The sequence below is a fragment of the Symphalangus syndactylus genome, chromosome 13 (genome assembly GCF_028878055.3).
Source record: "Symphalangus syndactylus isolate Jambi chromosome 13, NHGRI_mSymSyn1-v2.1_pri, whole genome shotgun sequence".
NCBI lineage: Eukaryota > Metazoa > Chordata > Mammalia > Primates > Hylobatidae > Symphalangus > Symphalangus syndactylus.
In genome coordinates this window covers 99,064,540-99,082,517 of record NC_072435.2, presented here as the reverse complement: position 1 = coordinate 99,082,517, position 17,978 = coordinate 99,064,540, and the positions used below count along the sequence as shown (strand labels likewise).

Genomic DNA, 17,978 nt, shown 5'->3' with positions numbered 1-17,978 from the left:
GTGTGAGACTGAGTAATTTATAAGAAATGAGGTTTAATTCATTCACAGTTCTACAGGCTGTACAGGAAGCATAGAGGCATCTGCTTCTGGAGAGGCCTCAGAAAGCTTCCACTCATGGTAGAAGGCAAAAAGGGAAGATGCACATCACATGGCCAGAATAGGAGCAACTGTGTGAGAGAGGGAGGTGCTACACACCTACAAACAGCCAGATCTCACAAGAACTCACTCACTATCATGAGGACAGAACCAAGCAGATGGTGCTAAACCATTCATGAGAAATCCATCCCTATGATCCAGTCACCTCCCACCAGGTTCCATCTACAATACTGGGGATTACAATTCAACATGAGATTTGAGTTGGGACTAATACACAAACTATATCAATGTCCTTTGGCTCCTGAATGCTGTGCAACAGAGGTCTGCAAAATGCCCTTCTGGCAGCTACCATTGAAATAGCCTCAAGGCAGAGCCTCTTTTTCTAATCCAGAGCAAGACAACTCTGTGGCTTATCTGCCCTCTGTTGCTGGTATGCTGCTCTGTGTAGGGAGTGGGAGATGAGCCTCTTTCTTCGTGCAAGTCTGAGCAGCAATGAGCTCACTTTCAGTGGGGGTGCAGTCACCATGAAAAAACATTAAGCAGGCTGTCTCCAAGTGTGGTTGCACCAGCCCCCAGTGGGGAAAGACTCTGCTGTGTTCCCAACGGTGACTGGGGGGAGCAGGAGATAACCTCCTCTCCATTTCCATTCCCAGACACTGGTGTCATCCCCTTCAGAGATGAGCACTGCACATGTGTTTCTTTTTCTCCAAGGGGCATTTTGGCAGGTTGTGTTGCCCCCTCATCTGGGGCGACTTGTGCCAATGGCTTGATCTCCAGGGATCCCGCAGCTTCTTACGAACCTGCTGGTCCTCTGTGGTTGCCAAAGTCAGAGTATATTCTGGGGTATATTTGTGGGGGTTGTGGTGATGTGGTGACACAAGGGCTGAGGTTCCCTGAGCAGGACAGTGGCCCACCATGGGTGCATAATCAGTATGGCACCTGCTGTCTCAGTGTGGGTCTGAGGGGAGTGTGAGCACACCTGCCCAAGCTGGTCACTTAGTGCTCTATCCCCAGGAAGATTGAAAATTGCCACTAACAGCATTGCCTAGGCCTGCAAGGGCAAAGGGGCTCCCTGACATTTTGGCTGTCAGGAGTTTATCACAGAGGTGAGGGGAGTGGAGAAGCACCCCTACCCACCTTTTCCATGATATTCCAAGTTCCTTGGGGATCAATCTCTGCCCCACTCTTGCTGCTTTCCTTTTCCGTGCCTCAGCTTCTTTCCATGTGCTCTCCAGCAGGTCCTGGATGTCTTCCCTCAGTTTTTCATATGGATCATGACCTGCTGGAGGATGATAGCCTTGTAGAGCAGAGGTGAGTCACCCCAATAGTCTCAGCTGAAGCTAGTCTAGATTACCTAACAGTCAGTGGACTCCCAGCTGCATGAGTGAGCTAAGATGAGACAGCAGAATGCCTAGGCCAAACCCTAGCTGAACTCAAACGTCTGAAGAAGAAATGCCTATTTTTGTTTCACAAAGAGATTTGGAGATATATTTGTTATGCAGTGAAAACTTACCGATACATAAAATCAGGGAATTTCATTTCTGTTCTACCCCTTAAACGCTAGGCTTGTTTATTGTGCAACTGGGACCACCAAAACAATTCTAGATTTTGTCTAGGGTAGACAAATGATCAATTGGCTGTAGCATATCATGGTAACTGACAAGGGAACCAGAGGACATCTGGGATTAGTCCAGGATACACATTCCTGGGCTAGACCAGAACCAGATTGACCTTGAGGGAGAAGTCCTAGAGATGCTCTTATAGACGATTCACTGCTTTGCTAGACACAAGTACCCATGAAGACTAACTTGTTCAAGGAACCTGAAGAGCATAGGGATACACATCAATAGCACAAACTTGGTACACTAGAAGCCAGAGATTGACTGCTGACTCTTAAAAGAAACTCTCCAGTTAGCTTATTCATCAAGCGAATCCAAATTATTTGTTCATTGAAGTAAGGGATCTCACTGCATTGACATATTTTAAGTAGCTTCACAGAAGGGAAGGTGTTGTATCAGAGGCAATGGTTATAATGTTTTAGGGGTCCGGTTAATGTGAATCTTTCAATGTAGGGGCCGAAATGATACAGACACACTCTGATACATAATGGTGTGGGATTGATGATGCACATAGAGAGGTGAGGTTTGGAAGGGAGTCTGAAAAGTAAGCAGTTATTTCATGAGTCCCACTGAGAATTCTGAGGAAGGGCCTATCCCCCTGATGTGGGCTTGTTGAGTCATCCATTGTTTGGATAAATGGATTTTCAGAAAGTTCCTGAAACAAACAATGCAGTATTTGGATTTTCATCTTCTTGGCAAGAAATTTCTGAAATGGTAAAATCATGTTGTTGCTGAGTGTGGGACAGTAGGGTCCTGTCACTGGAGGCAGTAAGCCATGCTGAGGTAAGGATTTCTGTTCTCTAGAGTCAGCGAAACCTATGTTCTTCCTGTGTGAACAGGGAAGTTGCATGACTTCCCTGCATGGCCCCCTTTCACTGGTAGAATGAGGATAATGATAATTCATTTGGCAAAGTGTTGCTGTGAAGACTGAAGGAAACAGAGCAGGGGATGTGCTAACACAGTGGCAGGTATACAGGAAATGATCAATTGATCAGAGTTATTCCCAGATTCCAACTGCCAGAGACTCACACAACTTTAGCAGAAGTTCTGAGGTGTAAGATTTTGGTTATTCCAACCACTAGAATGAGACAGGGAAGAAAATACAGCAGCCCCAACATGGAACAGACACTCCAGCATCAGTAATTGAGATTGAAAGGTGTGAGACCCCTGGAAAGTGTAAAAAGGTGGAAATTATAATGATGCATTTATAGCTTTATGGAAAGGAACTTTTAGAATAATAAATTGATTTTGCCAGCCCTGACTCAGAAATCCTCCTGCACCAGAACATATAATCATTATTTGCTTTCAAGCCTACAGAAGGAATGCAGCTGTACTGACCTGCCTTGGACTTCTGACCACCATGCTGTAAGGTAATAAATTTGTGTAAGGCACAGATTTGTGGTCATTTGTTTCAGCAGTAATAGGAAACCAAAACAAGAGGAGGCACGATACTTTTTTAAAAGGGAAAGGGATCTTGAGATCAAAACATCTGAAAAGTCCCAGATCATCTAGTGTGGTAATATCGGCAGAGAGGAGGGAAACAGGATAGTGAGACAAAAAAAGACACACCAGGAGCCAGGTGGCATTGGTGCCTAGGACCTCATCTTCCATTTTTGTAAAGGGTATGGGTGTAGTTATTTGTCTTTTTGTTTGTTGTTTGCCTTAAGCAGTGCAGCCCTGGAATGGACTGAATATTTGTGTCCTCCCCAAATTCATATGTTGAAATCCTAACCCTTGATGGGATGGTATTAGGAGGTGGGGTCTTTGGGAGGTGATTAGGTCATGAGGGCAAAGTCCTTATTAATGAGATTGCACCCTTATAAGAAAAGTCCTCAGCGAGTCAGCCTGCTCTCCTTCTGCTGTGTGAGTTTACAATGATAAGTTGGATGTCTGCAACCGAAAGACTGCCCTTACCAGAACCTTATCATGCTGGCACTCTGATCTTGGACTTGCAGCCTCTAGAACCATGAGAAAGGAATGTTTGTTATTTAAGCTACCCAGTTGATGGTAATTTGCTATGGCAACCCAAACTGACTAAGGCAAACCCTTTCTTCAAACTGGAAGGAAGCCTAATGTACAAAATCCACAAAGCTGGGGCTTACTCTGGTTCATGTGAGAATGTCAGGAGCTCCTGCCCCCTCTCCACAGCCACTGAAGAGGCTCCTTGGAGCACAGTGTGAAGACCCCTGCCTTGGGGTCTTAAGTCACATTAGCATTGTAGTGCCTAATAATTCACCCTGGGGAGAGAGGATTCCAGGGTGATCAAGCAGGGAGATCTGCTGGGATAGGGCCTGATCCCATGAGGTAAAAGTCTCAATGAAAATGAGGTGAATAAATCAAGAAGTATTTCAGGTAGCAAGTCAGCCAGATTTGATGTGGATTGAATGATGTGGGTGAGGGAGAAGGATGACTCCCAGTGACCCCTAGATATGCTATTGTGGATGAAATATGTGAGAACAATGACAGCAGCTAATATTTATTGAGATGGCACCACATGCTGTGTACTTTGCAGGCATGATCTTGTTGAATCCTCAAAGTGACTATGAGGCATGCACTCTTTCACCCCCATAAAGATGAGTCATGGACTTTGCATATGACTGACTAGCAAATAGCTGAGCCAGATTCCAACATGGGGGTCACACTCCAGGGCCTGTATTCAACCATTGCTTGTCCTGTTGGTGACTGACCACTGAAAGAGATAGTGGCTGTTTCTTCACTACTTTGGGCTCAGTAGGTCACTTTGAGGATTTAATGAAAGCTGTGTATCCTTGTACCAGTAAAATGTACACAGAAACTTATACATGAATTTTGCTTATGGTTTCAAGGAGTTCTGAAGTGAGTCCAGGGATCCTTACAAGTACATTATCCCCAGATTAAGAACTAGTACTTTTGGAAAAGTTTTATTATCCTTATTTAATAGATGACACTGAGTCTTGCCAAGGTCAATGGATGTGGCCCCTGTGTGCCCCACTTGGCTAGCAAGCTGATCTCGCATCCACTGTCTCTTGCCCCTTATGTGCCCCACTTGGCTAGTAAGCATCAGAGTCTGATCTTGCATCCACTGTCTCTGGCTTCAAGCCTCATTTCTCTTCCTTTCCTCCAAATTGCTTTTCCCTGAAGGTAATATTTTCTGTTCCACAAGCATTTAGAAATCCAGAATTGTAATCTTTGCTCTGCCACTAATTTGTTTGTGACTTTGGACAAAGCAGTCAACCTTGTAATTTCCCATCTATAAAATGGGGACATTAATGACCAGTATATTTAACTCATTGAGTTTGAGAAGTTATAAAGGGCCTTTATTATTTACATAAATTTACAATCTAGCTTGCAGATAAAGTCTACATTTTCTATAAATTACTGCAATATATTCAGGAAATTATCTAAAAACTTCAACTGATTTGAAATGTTTTGAGGCATTTTTCCCCCTAGTGCTTTAACTGTCTTGAGGCAGTGGTATCATGCAAGTAATTAAGCAACTTTGAAGTATTCAGAGAGATGATCATGGGAATAATAATCAATAACAATTACACTTGCTGTAAGATGTAACATAAAACTGAGGATCATTCATTCCATTCACTCATTTGCTTATTTATAATTCATTTATTTAATGGATACTCTTGGGCATCAATGATATGCCAAACATAATGGTATGTGGTGGTGATGCCAACAGTGAACAACAATCACAGGTGTCCATTCACCAGTGAACTAGAGAATGTGGACACCTAGTGTCACGCACCTGCTTACTCTTCCATTCCCACCTAACCAGCTTTTGTTACACTTCTCGTGTCGAGGTGCTCAGGGATGTCATAGGGCTTCTGACTCTGCTGTTTTCTCTGCCTTAAACACTCTCTTTGGTGCTGTGTCAGGGTCCCCGAGACCATCCTTAGGCTGAATGATTTGCTAGAACTCATAGGACTCAGAAAAGCTGTCATGCTCATGGTGGAAGTTTCTTACAGTGAAAAGATACACTTTCCAACCAGAAAGGGGAAAAAGCACTTGGGGCAAAGTCCAGGAAAAAACAGGCCCAGGTTTCCAGGTGTCCTCCTCCAGTGGCATCACATGAGCACACTTCATTCTTCCAGCAATAGTGTGTGACTGCCTGAGTAAAGTGCTACCAACTAGGAATCTCCCCTGAGTGAGTGTCCAGAATTTTTAATTGGGGGCCAGTTGAATTGGCATGTAGTACCTGCAGGATTGATGTTGGCTACTCAGACTTCAACCTCCTAGAGCAAGAGCAGGCATTCACCATAAATCACAGCGTTAACATAAACTATGTGATTAAACTGGTACTGTGTTGCCCAAGGCTTTGGGCAGAGAGACACACTCTTATCAGGCAGGGCATTCCAAAGCCTCAGAGCTCATCTCCCAGGGTCATTCCTGAAGACAGGCCTTTTCTGAAAATGTGCAGGGTTGAACAACCCAGGTTTGCTGAGTTAACCTTTGCCTACACAGGCCCCCAGCTCATTGTTTACTTCCTTGGGGATGCCGTCCCTAAGTAGGCCAAAATTTTCTAATTTGACTTCTCATAGGGCTCTGTACATAACACTTCTTACAGTGTCAGCTTTAAAACTGCATATGTTATTATTTGTTTAACATCAGTATCTCTCACTAAATTCTCTCCCTAATGTAGGTAGGGTCTGTTTATGATCACTGTGTACCTCCCTCACCTGTCAAGGGTCTGAGCCTGGCCCACCGTAGGGATAATATGGACTGAGTCTATGTTTTTTTGAATGAGTAAATAAACAAAAACCTGAAACGATTAGAATTTACTGTAGATTCTATGAAGGAAATAAACAGAATACAGTGCTAGAGAATGACATGTGGGGTACATGAAAAGATGATATTAAATTAAATCATTGGGGAAGCCCTTTTGCAAAGGAGATCTGAGAGATGAGGAGGAAGTAGACACACACAGAGCCAGGTCAGAATATTCAGGAAGAGGGAAGAGCAAGCACAAAGGCCTGGACAGGCTGGATCCATTCTGGGAACAGAGAGGACATTAAGGTTCCTGGAGTACCGTGAGTGAAGGGGACAGTGAGTTAAAACAGAAGTAGGAGAAGTCTTTTGGTTCACAAGAAGGACTTGGGATTTCATTCTGTGTGCAATGGGAAGCTAGGTTTTAATGAAGGAAGTGATGTAAATTGATTTATATTTTTAAACATTTTCTTTAGTTGCTATGAAATAATAGATTGGAAGGGTCAAGAGTGGAATCGGGGATGGGCCAGTCAGGAGGATTTGGTGACAGTCTAGCAAGTGATGACCAGTCTAGCAAGAGATGGCATGGGACGGACTAGGGGGCTGGCAGTGGAAATGGTGAGTAGATCTAAAACATATTTTGGAGTCAGAACTCACCACTTGATGGAGAGATAGCAAAAAAAATAGAGGAATTCTATAGCTTAATGTTTGTATCCTTGGAGTAAATGTGTCAGATGTTGAAGTCAAGCAAGGCCAATTTAACATTTTCAATCATTTTCTAATGTTAAAATGAAATTGGCAGACAGTTCAGAATGAATTCTTAAAGAAGACAAAAGCTTCTTTTAGGCTTTTTGGTTTTGAGTCACTTCCAGCTTAGTGCTTTAGCAATCTTAGTTTGGGTTCTTCAAGGAGCAGCTTGGGAAATTCTTAGTTTTGGAGGTGGTCCCAGGAAACATGGGTAGGGAAATGGGGAAGGGGAGACAGGATGGGAAGTGTCCATCATTAAGCAGTTTAGTGTTTTGGGTATCTGGGGCTGGGTCCTGCCAGGGAACCCAGTTGTCTGGGAATCTCAGCCCATGGTTGAGGGGCTAGGGCATATATACCTCAACTCCAGTCCAACACTGCTTGAGGGATACTCCTGGGGGCTTTTGTTCCTCAGCACATCACCTTGTCATGTGGCCCAGGCAGAGTAGGCTCTGGTGACCAGAGGAGACCTCCAGGCAAATACATGCAGATGTTAGCAACTGGGAGTGGTAAGTCCCGTATGGTGTGACCTGGACAACAATATCTGCTATGCAGAGGAAATAACATCAGCAGTTAATCAAATGCTCTGTAAACAGAATGTACTGTGGCTTTCTCTCAAAGGATTAGATAATTGCACATGTGAATACTCATAAATTAATTTCTGAGCTTTTTTGAGTTAAAAAAGCTTTTGGACATATTTTCTGTGGTTTCTAAACCTTGTGTCCTCTAATGAGCTCAAACTTTCTTCCTATTATTTTATTTTTCTCCTTGCATGGTTCTGGATGAATTCAAATAGTTTCTTGGAATTGAAGATTGTTTCATTTCCTCTTGGACACTGTACTAGTTTCCTAGGACTGTTGGAACAGATTACCACAAATCTAGTGGCTTAAAGGAAAGCAAATTTATTCTTTCACAGTTCTGGAGGCTATTCAGAAGTCAAGGTGTTGGCAGGGCCACACTCCCTCCAAAGGCTCTGTGGGAGGATCCTTCCTTGCTTCTTCCAGGCCTTTTTTTTTTTTTTTTTTTCTGCATAACTACAATCTCTGCATCCATCTTTAGATGGCCTTCTCCTCTGCTCCCTCTGTCTCTTCTCTGTGTGTCTCTTCTAAGGACACTTACCATTGGACTGAGGACCCGTCTGGTCAATCAAGGATGATCTCATCTTAAGATCTTTAACTTAATTACGACTGCAAAGATGCTTTGTCCAAATAAGGTCACATTCACAGGCTCTGGGGATTAGAACAGGGACATGTCTTTTTGGGGGATGCCATTCAACCCATACAGAACCTGTGAAGACTGTTAGTTTGAACCCTCTGACAAGAGTACTCATCTAAATGTAGCTAATGAACCTTTTTGAAGACCGGTTTGCATGATCTCTCCATAACCAGGTTAATTCTACTAGATTACTCCCTTTCTGTCCTTCCTCAGAACGATTGCTCCAAAAAATAGGTTGGCACTTTACATACAGAAGAAGCAGCCTCTGAGAAAGTAACACTCAAAGCCAACTTCCTGAAGAATTAGTTTGCTGACATGGTTTCTTGAGTTATTGCCTTGATATTCCTTATGACTAAGCCCTGATTTTCAGTCTATGATATTTCAGTGTCAAGTGATGTACCATAAGAAGTTCATGGCTTGGCAGAAATAAAAAAATAATATTAGATATCATCTTTGAGTGCTTATACTGGTCCAGAGAATAAGAAATCAAGGAAGGTATGAATATCTCCATTTTCAGATGAAGAGCAAAACTCAGAGAGGTCATGTAACTTTGGCATAGGAATTTTAATGTGTGACAGGCAGGCTTTGAACCCAGGAGTGGGTGACTCCAAAGCTTCTTTTCTTCCCACTATTACATGCTGTATCTGAGGGCAATACAGGACACTCTGTCAGAGTATGTCTTTTATTGATGGTAGCAGATCCTGCTGGTACTCCATCCACATCCCTGGATCTTGCCACATCAGCATAGGGGATTGACTTCCAACTGCTCTATCTGTGTCTTTTTGCACTGTAGCTTTCTCCCAAGCTGATAAGGGCTGCTCTCCTGCACACAGGACAGGTGAGAAGTATGGAAGTGGAGTGGGGTGGGGTGGCAGGTGGGGGTGAGGTAGAGGGCAGGAGAGGGGATTAACCACATCCCCCTAGTAGTTCTCAACCAACGACTGGTGAGAGTTGATGTATGAACACCTTCACTCTCTGGAGGTATAATTCTGAAATGCATGTTCTACACCAGGGCTTCTTAAGCCTCCATGTGCATACAAACACTTGGGGTTTTGTTCAAAATTCTGATTTGGTAGGCCTAGGGTGGGACCTGAGCTTTGATGTTTCTAACCACATCTCAGGAGATGTCTGTGCTGCTAGTCTGCTTTGTATCAGAGCTACTCAAAGTGTGGTCCTTGGATCAGCAGCATTGGCATGCCCTGGAGGCTTGGTGAAAATGTCAATTCTTAGGCTTCAATATAGACCTACTGATATGGTTTGGCTGTGTCCCCACCCAAATCTCATCTTGAATTTCCACATGTTGAAGGAGACCCGGTGGGAGGTAATTGAATCATGGGGGCAGGTCTTTCCCATGCTGTTCTCGTGATAGTGAATAAGTCTCATGAGATCTGATGGTTTTATAAAGAGGAGTTCCGCTGCACAAGCTCCCTTTCTTTGCCCGCTGCCATCCATGTAAGACGTGACTTGCTCCTCGTTGCCTTCCGCCATGATTGTGAGGCCTCCCCAGCCATGTGAAACTGCAAGTCCATTAAACCTCTTCTTTTCCCCCAGTCTTGGGTATGTCTTTATTAGCAACATGAAAATGGACTAATACACCTACTGAATCAGAATCTTTGAGGGTGGGACCCAGGAACCCGTGCTTTAACAAGTTGCCCAGGTGATTCTGATGCCCACGCAAATTTGAGAAGCTCTACCCTGCTATTTTCCAGAGATTCCCTGCAGGGTGAAGCCTACCGTGGCAGGGGGCTTGAAAAACACTCTGTTTTGCCTACCGTCCTCTCCCAGGCTCACTTCCCAGATCCCCTAAGGATATTTCACATTACCTCCCTGATATGGTTTGGCTCTGTGTCCCCACCCACGTCTCATGTCAAATTGTAATTCCCAGTGTTGGAGATGGGGCCTGCTGGGAGGTGACTGGATCATTGGCATGGTTTCTAACAGTTTAGTAGCACCCCCCTAGTGCTGTCTTGTGATAGAGTTCTCAGGAGATCTGGTTGTTTGAAAGCGTGTAGCACCTTCCCCTTCTCTCTCTCTCTTTTTTGCTGGACATTTGAAAATATGCCTGTTTCCCCTTCACCTTTTGCCATAATTGTAAGTTTTCTAGGGCCTCCTCAGAAGCAGAAGCCTGCACAGCCCATAGAACCATAAGCTGATTAAACCTCTTTTTTTTTTTTTTAAAATAAATTACCCAGTCTCAGACAGTTCTTTATAGCAGTGTGAAAACAAACTAATGCACCCCCAAATGGACCACTTGCCCTTAAACCCTGGTCTCAGGGTTGGCTTCTGGAGAACTCAAACTGGGAGAGCAGTTTATTAGTTTGCATAATTATTGGTCTTTAGCATGTTTAAGCTTCACTTAAATGCTTCTAGCTGACTAGCACAAACCTTTATTTTTAACTCTTGGGCTACAAGCCAGACGTCATCCCTTTTACCCCCACCACCTGGTTTTCAGTTTTTCCCCTTTCCTTTCCAGGCTACTCTTATGTTTATATTGGCAAAATGTCATTTATATCTGGGGTAGGAAAAGCATAGTGCCCTGATTTTGTTAACTTAGTTTTTTGGAACCCACCATGCCCATTTGTTTATGGATTGTCTATAGCTGCTTTGGAGTTCTATCCACAGAACTGAGTGTTTAAGAGAGATCACATGGCCTGCAAAGTCAAAACTTTCCTCTCTGGTTCTTTATAGGAAGGTTTGCTGACCCATGACCTATATAAAAATAGGTGACTTGCTTTAACCCACTTCTCAGCCCTCCTGCCACCCCACCTGGGCTAGTCTGTTTCTGAGACTTCCTCCTGAGGGATTTGCTGGTTCCCTCCTCCCTCAAACTGGTGCAGAGGAAAGAGCAGTGGATAAGGTGTTGGGATACCTGGACTGAGTCCTTGGTCTGTCCCTTTCCAGCTGGGGGATCTTGGGAAAGTGACTTCCCTAGAACTCCTCTGTCTCCTCTGGTAAAATGAAGATCAGCACTGTCCAAACTTCGCTGATCATAGGAACCATCTGGGCACTTACTAAAAACAGATTCCCAGGCTCTACTTCTGAACACAGTGGGCAGGTGGGGCTGGGGTGGGGACTGGGATGCTGCACATTTGCCAAGCATCAGGGGAATTTAGGAAACTGACTCAAACAATTTCCAACGAACTTTGGATGCTAAAATACTATGATCTTATAAATAACACTGATTAAATTGTTTTTTTCCTGTGGATATACAATGTTGCTGGTGAAGAAGGTTGGGATTTGATGGTCTCTTTGAACCTTTCAGGAGGAGGATGGGAAAAATCTTTTCTGGAAGTTGGAATGCTTCCTTGTAGACTGTGTTGCTCAGAGAAGCTGTTTCCTTGTTTTAAGGGCTGCAGTACTATTAGGACCATCTCCAGGGGAGGATGGATAACTAAGTGAGCCTGAGAGTCCTATGCCTTCTTATATTAGTACTTCTCCAAACCTTCATTTTTGCTGTTAGAAAGAGAAAAGGTAAGATTCGACCAGTGGCTCTCAACCAGGGGTGATTTTTGCTCTCCAGGGGACATTTGGCAATGTCTGGAGACTTTTGGTTTTCAAACTGAGAGGAGGAATGCTACCAGCATCTAGTGGATGGAGGCTACAGATGCTGCTCAACACCCTGCAATGCACAGGACAGCCCCTGCAACAAAGAATTACTCAGCTCCTGATATGGTCAGGCTTTGTGTCCCCACCCAAATCTCATCTTGAATTGTAATCCCCAGGTGTTAAGGAAGAGACCTGTTGGGAAGGGATTGGAACATGGGGCTGGTTTCCCTCATGCTGTTCTCATGATATTGAGTGAGTTCTCATAAGATCTGATGGTTTTATAAGGCAGTTTTCCCTGCTCTTGCTTGTTCTCTCTTGCCTGCTGCCACATAAGACATGCCTCTTCCCTTTCCACCATGAGTATAAGTTTCCTGAGGCCTCCCGAGCCATGTGGAACTGTGAGTCAATGAAACCTCTTTTCTTTATAAATTACTCAGTCTTGGCTATGTGTTTATAGCAGTGTGAAAATGGACTAATAACAGCTTCAAATATCAATAGTGCCAAGGTTGAGAAACTCTGGATTAGACCCATGTGCTCATCAGTGACATTTGTGAGGGTGTAAATGGACCCAGTATTTGTACCAAATGCCCAGTATTTCTACCTCAAGCATTGTCTCTAGGGTGAAAATGTCCCAAATTTCATTTGATCCCCATAGAGATATCTCCTTTTCACTATTCCCTTGTAGCAAGTACTCACATCTCTTGTGACACCAATCAAATTTTACAGGAATTAATTATTTGTCTTTTGTTCCTATCAACTATGGCTTCCTAAAGTCGGTATTGATGAAACTTCCTTTTGTGTTTTTTTTTTTTTATAAATAGGTCTGATAGCATCACCAAGTTTATTCTCAGGCAGGTTTAAAGGGAAAACTTAAGGAGTTTCAATGCTCTCTGACTAACAGGGGAAATAGAGCCACTTATATCAGAGTGAGGTTACAGAGCAAAGCCGGAGAGGTTACAGACAGTGAGTCAGTCTTCATATCACCAGTGTTCACACTACAATTTAAATGAGCAAATCTAATTTCCTACAGCATGTCACCTAACAAGTATAAGTTCTTATAACAAACACAGAGTGAGTAAATGCAATTTCTCATAACAAAATGCAAACAAGCAAATCTCGAGGTCAAGGTTCATTCCATAAGAGATCACAATAAACAGTTTAAGTTAAAAAAAAGGTCAGCATATCACAGAAGCATTTCTTGCAAATAAATGAGCCAGGGCTCAATTTCGTGATTCCTGGATAAAAAAGTCTGTATAAATCTCACTTGAAGGAATCATCACTCTAACTAGACTAAGGTGATTCTCCTCCTCCTCCTTCTACTTCTTTTCTGTTTCTCTTCTTCTTCTTGTCATCTTATTATTTTATTATTATTACTGTTATTAGTTTGAGACAGAGTCTTGCTCTGTCACCCAGGCTGGAGTGTAGTAGCAAGATCTTGGCTCACTGCAACCTTCACCTCCTGGGTTCAAGCAATTCTCCTGTCTCAGCCTCCCAAGTAGCTGGGACTACAGGTGCACGTCACCATCTCCAGCTCATTTTTGTGTTTTTAGTAGATATGGGGTTTTGCCATGTTGACCAGGCTGGTCTTGAACTCCTGACCTCAAGTGATCCATCTGCCTTGGCCTCCCAAAGTGCTGGGATTTACAGGCATGAGTCACCAAGCCCAGCCTTTATTATTATTTTTTGAGAGACAGGGTCTTGCTCTATCACTCATTCTGGAGTGCTGTGGCATAATTGTGGCTCACTGCAGCCTCAAACTCCTAGCCTCAAGCAGTTCTCCTGTCTCAGCCTTCCAAAGCATTAGGATTACAGATGTGAGCCACCATGCCCAACCATATTCTTATCATTTTAACTATGTCTAAAAGAATAAACAGTTATAAATATCTATAGAAAATGTTGAAAAAGAAAACTAATAGACACTTGCCTGCTTAGATATAAAATATATTATAGAGCCATGACAACTAAGATATATGCTATTGAAATCAGAATCAACAATTCCTGAAATAGATTCTTCACTTATGATCAAGAAAGAAAAAAAAGTGGAGAAACAAGCAAGGGATTGATTTCTAAATATTTAGAAGAGAAGTTATTCAGGAAAAAGTGAAGCTATAACAGCTAACATCATACCGTAATAAAAATAAGTTCTTAGGTATTCTATTTTAAATATAAAAATAACATTATAAGTGATAGAACAAATTGTACATAAATATGTAACTGATTCTAGACATTGGATTTCTAAGAATAAAAAAAGTGAAAGAAAACTATAGATAGTCCTCATTGTAAATATAATTAAGGGAAAAAATGGAAAAAACATTGTTTGCAACAGATATAACAAGGGCTAATATCCATAATATGTAAATTAATAAGACATTAATAAGAAAGCAACAACATCCTAATAGAAATATGAGGCAAGATACATTTAATTTACAAATATAATTCCATGTTATTTGATACATATGATGTTTTCTGAAAAACATACAAAAGGCTAACTTTTTTAGTTATCAAAGAAATAGAAATAATAATGAGACAGTTTTTCAACTATAAAATTTTGGGCAAAGTTTTAAAGATAATTATGATTTTAGCAAAGATGTAATAAATGTATGTGCTTGCACTTGGCATAAATGTAAATTGTAACTACCTTTTTGGAATCCAATTCATCAGCAGAGGCTTGAATCAAGAATCTCAATGAAATGAAGAAAATTTGACCCAGTTGTTAATTATGCAAAGATGCTTATATCAGGTTTATTCCTAATAGCAAAAAAGAGAAGAGTAAATGTTAAAAATATGGAAATAATGAAATATATAAACAGTATATTAGGACGATGGAATACACTACAAATATTTATTAAAAGAGTATTTCATGAGCTTTGAGACGGTTTTAACAGGAAAAGTTACCACTCAAAACTTAGGGCCCTGTGACTTTGAGTATAGTTTTATTCTGAATTAAGTGAATATATTCTTTTTGTGTGTTTATATGTTTATACAAAAGTAGATGAACAGATGTAAGCACAACTGAAAGAAAAGGAAATCCTTTAAAATATTAATATCGTATTATTAATGGATGAAATTATAGGTGATTTGAAAGTTCTTTTTTATATTTTTCTTTATCTTTGTTACTTGCAAATATTTATTATATTTATATGTAATAAAAGGAGTAGTTTCAGAAAGAAAACTCTGACATCTTAGAGCCGTGGAGTTACTAGAATATAATTTCTGACAGGGAACTTTACCATTTTTGAGATGGAAAAACTGAGACTCAAAGAGTGTGGTTGCAGCCTAAAGTAAAACAGGCTGTCAGCAGCACGTGAGAAATAGCTTTAAAACAAAGAAAGGAATAGGCAAAAGTGCTTGTTAGGGCCTCGTCAGCCGTCTAAACGAATAGCGGCTGACAACTCCGAGAGTCTGTAATTTGTTTGAATGTCATTTGTATAGATGTCTGGAAGATTGGTGTATCAAATGATCTATTGGGTGGTAATTTAAAAAAATGACTGCCATTGTGAGTGAAAAGCTGGGTTTTAACATTGATCTACCATGTTCAGAAAATCCACTTAAGCACTACCTTTTTAAAAACACCACTTTTAATTTATCAATTGTTTCATAGGTTTTAACTGACAAGTTTCTTCTTCCCTTACCTCCCTTCATCCTCTCTTCTTTTCTTCCTCTCTGCCTTTCTTCAGCAACATATAAAGAAACTCGTCTATCTGTCAGGCACTGTACTAGAAACCAGGGACTCTAGAATGACAGAGATATGAAAACGATCTGCACACACACAAACAAGTGCATGTAAAGCTGGTGAAGTCTGAACAAACTCTGTGGGTTGCATTTATGTCAGTTTCCTGGTTTTGATCATGTACTGTAGTGACGTAAGAAGCTACCATTGCGGAAGTCTGAGACGTGCATGGGACCTCCCTGTACATTTTTAAATAAAACTTCTAATGAATCTACAATTGTTTAAAAATAAAATGTTGAGAAAAAAATAACAAACCAAACCAACCCAACCTAATAACTACTGTAAAAGGTGTATACACAATGTGATAGAAATAGAGAAGGAAGGACTAACTCTGTGAGACCTTATAGATCTTCATAGAATAAAAAATGAAAACACATAAAGGGTTTGGAAGCTCATAAAGTCTGAACAGTGACACTTAATGTCATAGATATTTTAGAATTTGAAGTGTTTTTGAAGTTCAGCAAGAATTGGAAAATCAAGTTTATGGATGAATTGACAGGTCCATAGAGGTGAGGTTACCTGAAGTGAGACTAGTTCGGGTCATGACATTTTCCAGGTGTTGTGGCAGGAAGTGACTTTGTCGTGAGAACTCAGATTTTTTTCTTGGAATTTTGGATCCTCAGAAGTCGAAGCTGGTTCTCCCCACTGTTCCAAGAGGCAGTTCACAGAATGCTCACCACGAGGTGGCAGTAGAACATAAGCCATCCCCATCAAAATTACACCGAGGACGTGTGGTTGGAGATGGAGTCATTTCCACTTATCTTTAATTGTATACGTTAATCACGACTGTTATGCTCATATGTTATGTTCATTATAAAATATGCCCCAAATCTAAATATTAAAAGTTGATGCAAAGATGAAGTAAGCAATTCACATGTGATGTCTTCATTCTATCAATAGCTACTATCTTAAGGCAGATGTTCATAGTTCATAATTAAAGAGAGTAGATGTATGTCCTTTTTTCAAATGGCCTTTTCATAATTTTACCTTTTTGAGCTCTATTTATGTCAAGTTTCATTAGATGGTCATTGTTTTTATCTAAATCGTGGCTGATTAGTACTTGGAGGAGTGGCATTTAATATAATTAGTTTGAATTATATTTAATTGCTATCTTTTAAATATAAAAACTGAGCAAATATTGACAGTTTCATGTAGTTTAACCTGTAGCTGCCTTATTTGCAGTATCTTCAGTCTGCATTTTCTTTGGCAGAATTCTTTTTTTAAACACTTGTCCATTTTGGAAGAACTGATTAATTTTATGTTAATTAGGTAGCAAAGGGCTATCTAAGCAAAGGGCTGTGGCACCTCCACGTTGGGGAGCTCTTGCTCCTCACTCAGGATTCCTCACTTACCTGGTGTGACCACAGATCCCTGACGCAGGCCTCAGGCCAGAGCCCAGTGTCAATTCAGGTTAGTAAAACCGTATTTTTTTCATCATATTTTCAAGTAAAAATACATATAAACTGTTTGAACAAGATTTTTCTTGCAATGCAGTGGATTATCTTACTGTCCAACTTGCTCATTTTGCAAATGAAGAAATAGGCCACGAGAAGCCTATTACCTTAGTTTCACACAACACTGAGCCATGTTACACCATGTGACACCACACCAGCACTCTCCATTGTACACTCAAGGTGGGGAAGGGGAGACAGCTTTAAAAAAATCCCAGTCTTGGATTCTCTGTTAGAGACCTGTGTTGTCACAGTGTGCAAATTTTATCTCATTGTCTCCAGAATTCTGGAAACCTTCAGTTCCACACTGAAATTGGAGAGTTTGGAATGTGGTACCTTTTACAATTCCTGCCTTGGAAGAACTTTGTGCTTAAGGAAAAGCCTCCTGTGTTCTTTCAGGCCCTGAAGCAGATCACATATCTTTCCCCCTGTCTAGCTTATAAACTTCTTGAAGGCAGTAACCACGTCTAATTTGTTTTTCTATTCCCTCAGTGGTTGGTTCAATGCCTGGCACACAGAAGGTTGTTTAATAAAATGTTTACTGAGTTGGATGGAATTTTCATGTAAGACATTTAAAGGTAGGCAATCATGACGTGAATTGAAGATTGTATTTGTATAGGTATGGTAGGACACTACTGAGGGCTTTTCTGAGTTATAGTTCTCAGCTCGGTCCAATAGAACTTTCTACAATAATGGAAATGTTCTATATCTGAGCTGTTCAATGCATTAACTACTAGCCACCAATGTCTGCTGAGCCCTTGAAGTGTGGCTAGTGAGACTGAGAAATTTAATCTTTATTTAGTTTAAATGTAAATAGCCATTATGTAGCCAGTGACTACCTCATTAGACATGGGAAGGAAATATATTGTTTCCTTTGACCCT

General features: G+C 41.3%; 1 long non-coding RNA gene across 1 annotated transcript; it reads right to left on the bottom strand.

The window, feature by feature from the left end:
* Positions 1 to 5,300: 5,300 nt before the first annotated feature.
* On the bottom strand, positions 5,301 to 17,338 carry LOC129459445 (uncharacterized). Its single transcript, XR_008649987.1, has 5 exons — positions 17,207 to 17,338; positions 16,165 to 16,476; positions 15,548 to 15,647; positions 14,554 to 14,663; positions 5,301 to 7,698 (listed from the first exon to the last, which is right to left on the bottom strand). It is a non-coding gene; the product is annotated as an uncharacterized lncRNA (long non-coding RNA).
* Between the last annotated feature and the right edge of the window lie 640 nt (positions 17,339 to 17,978).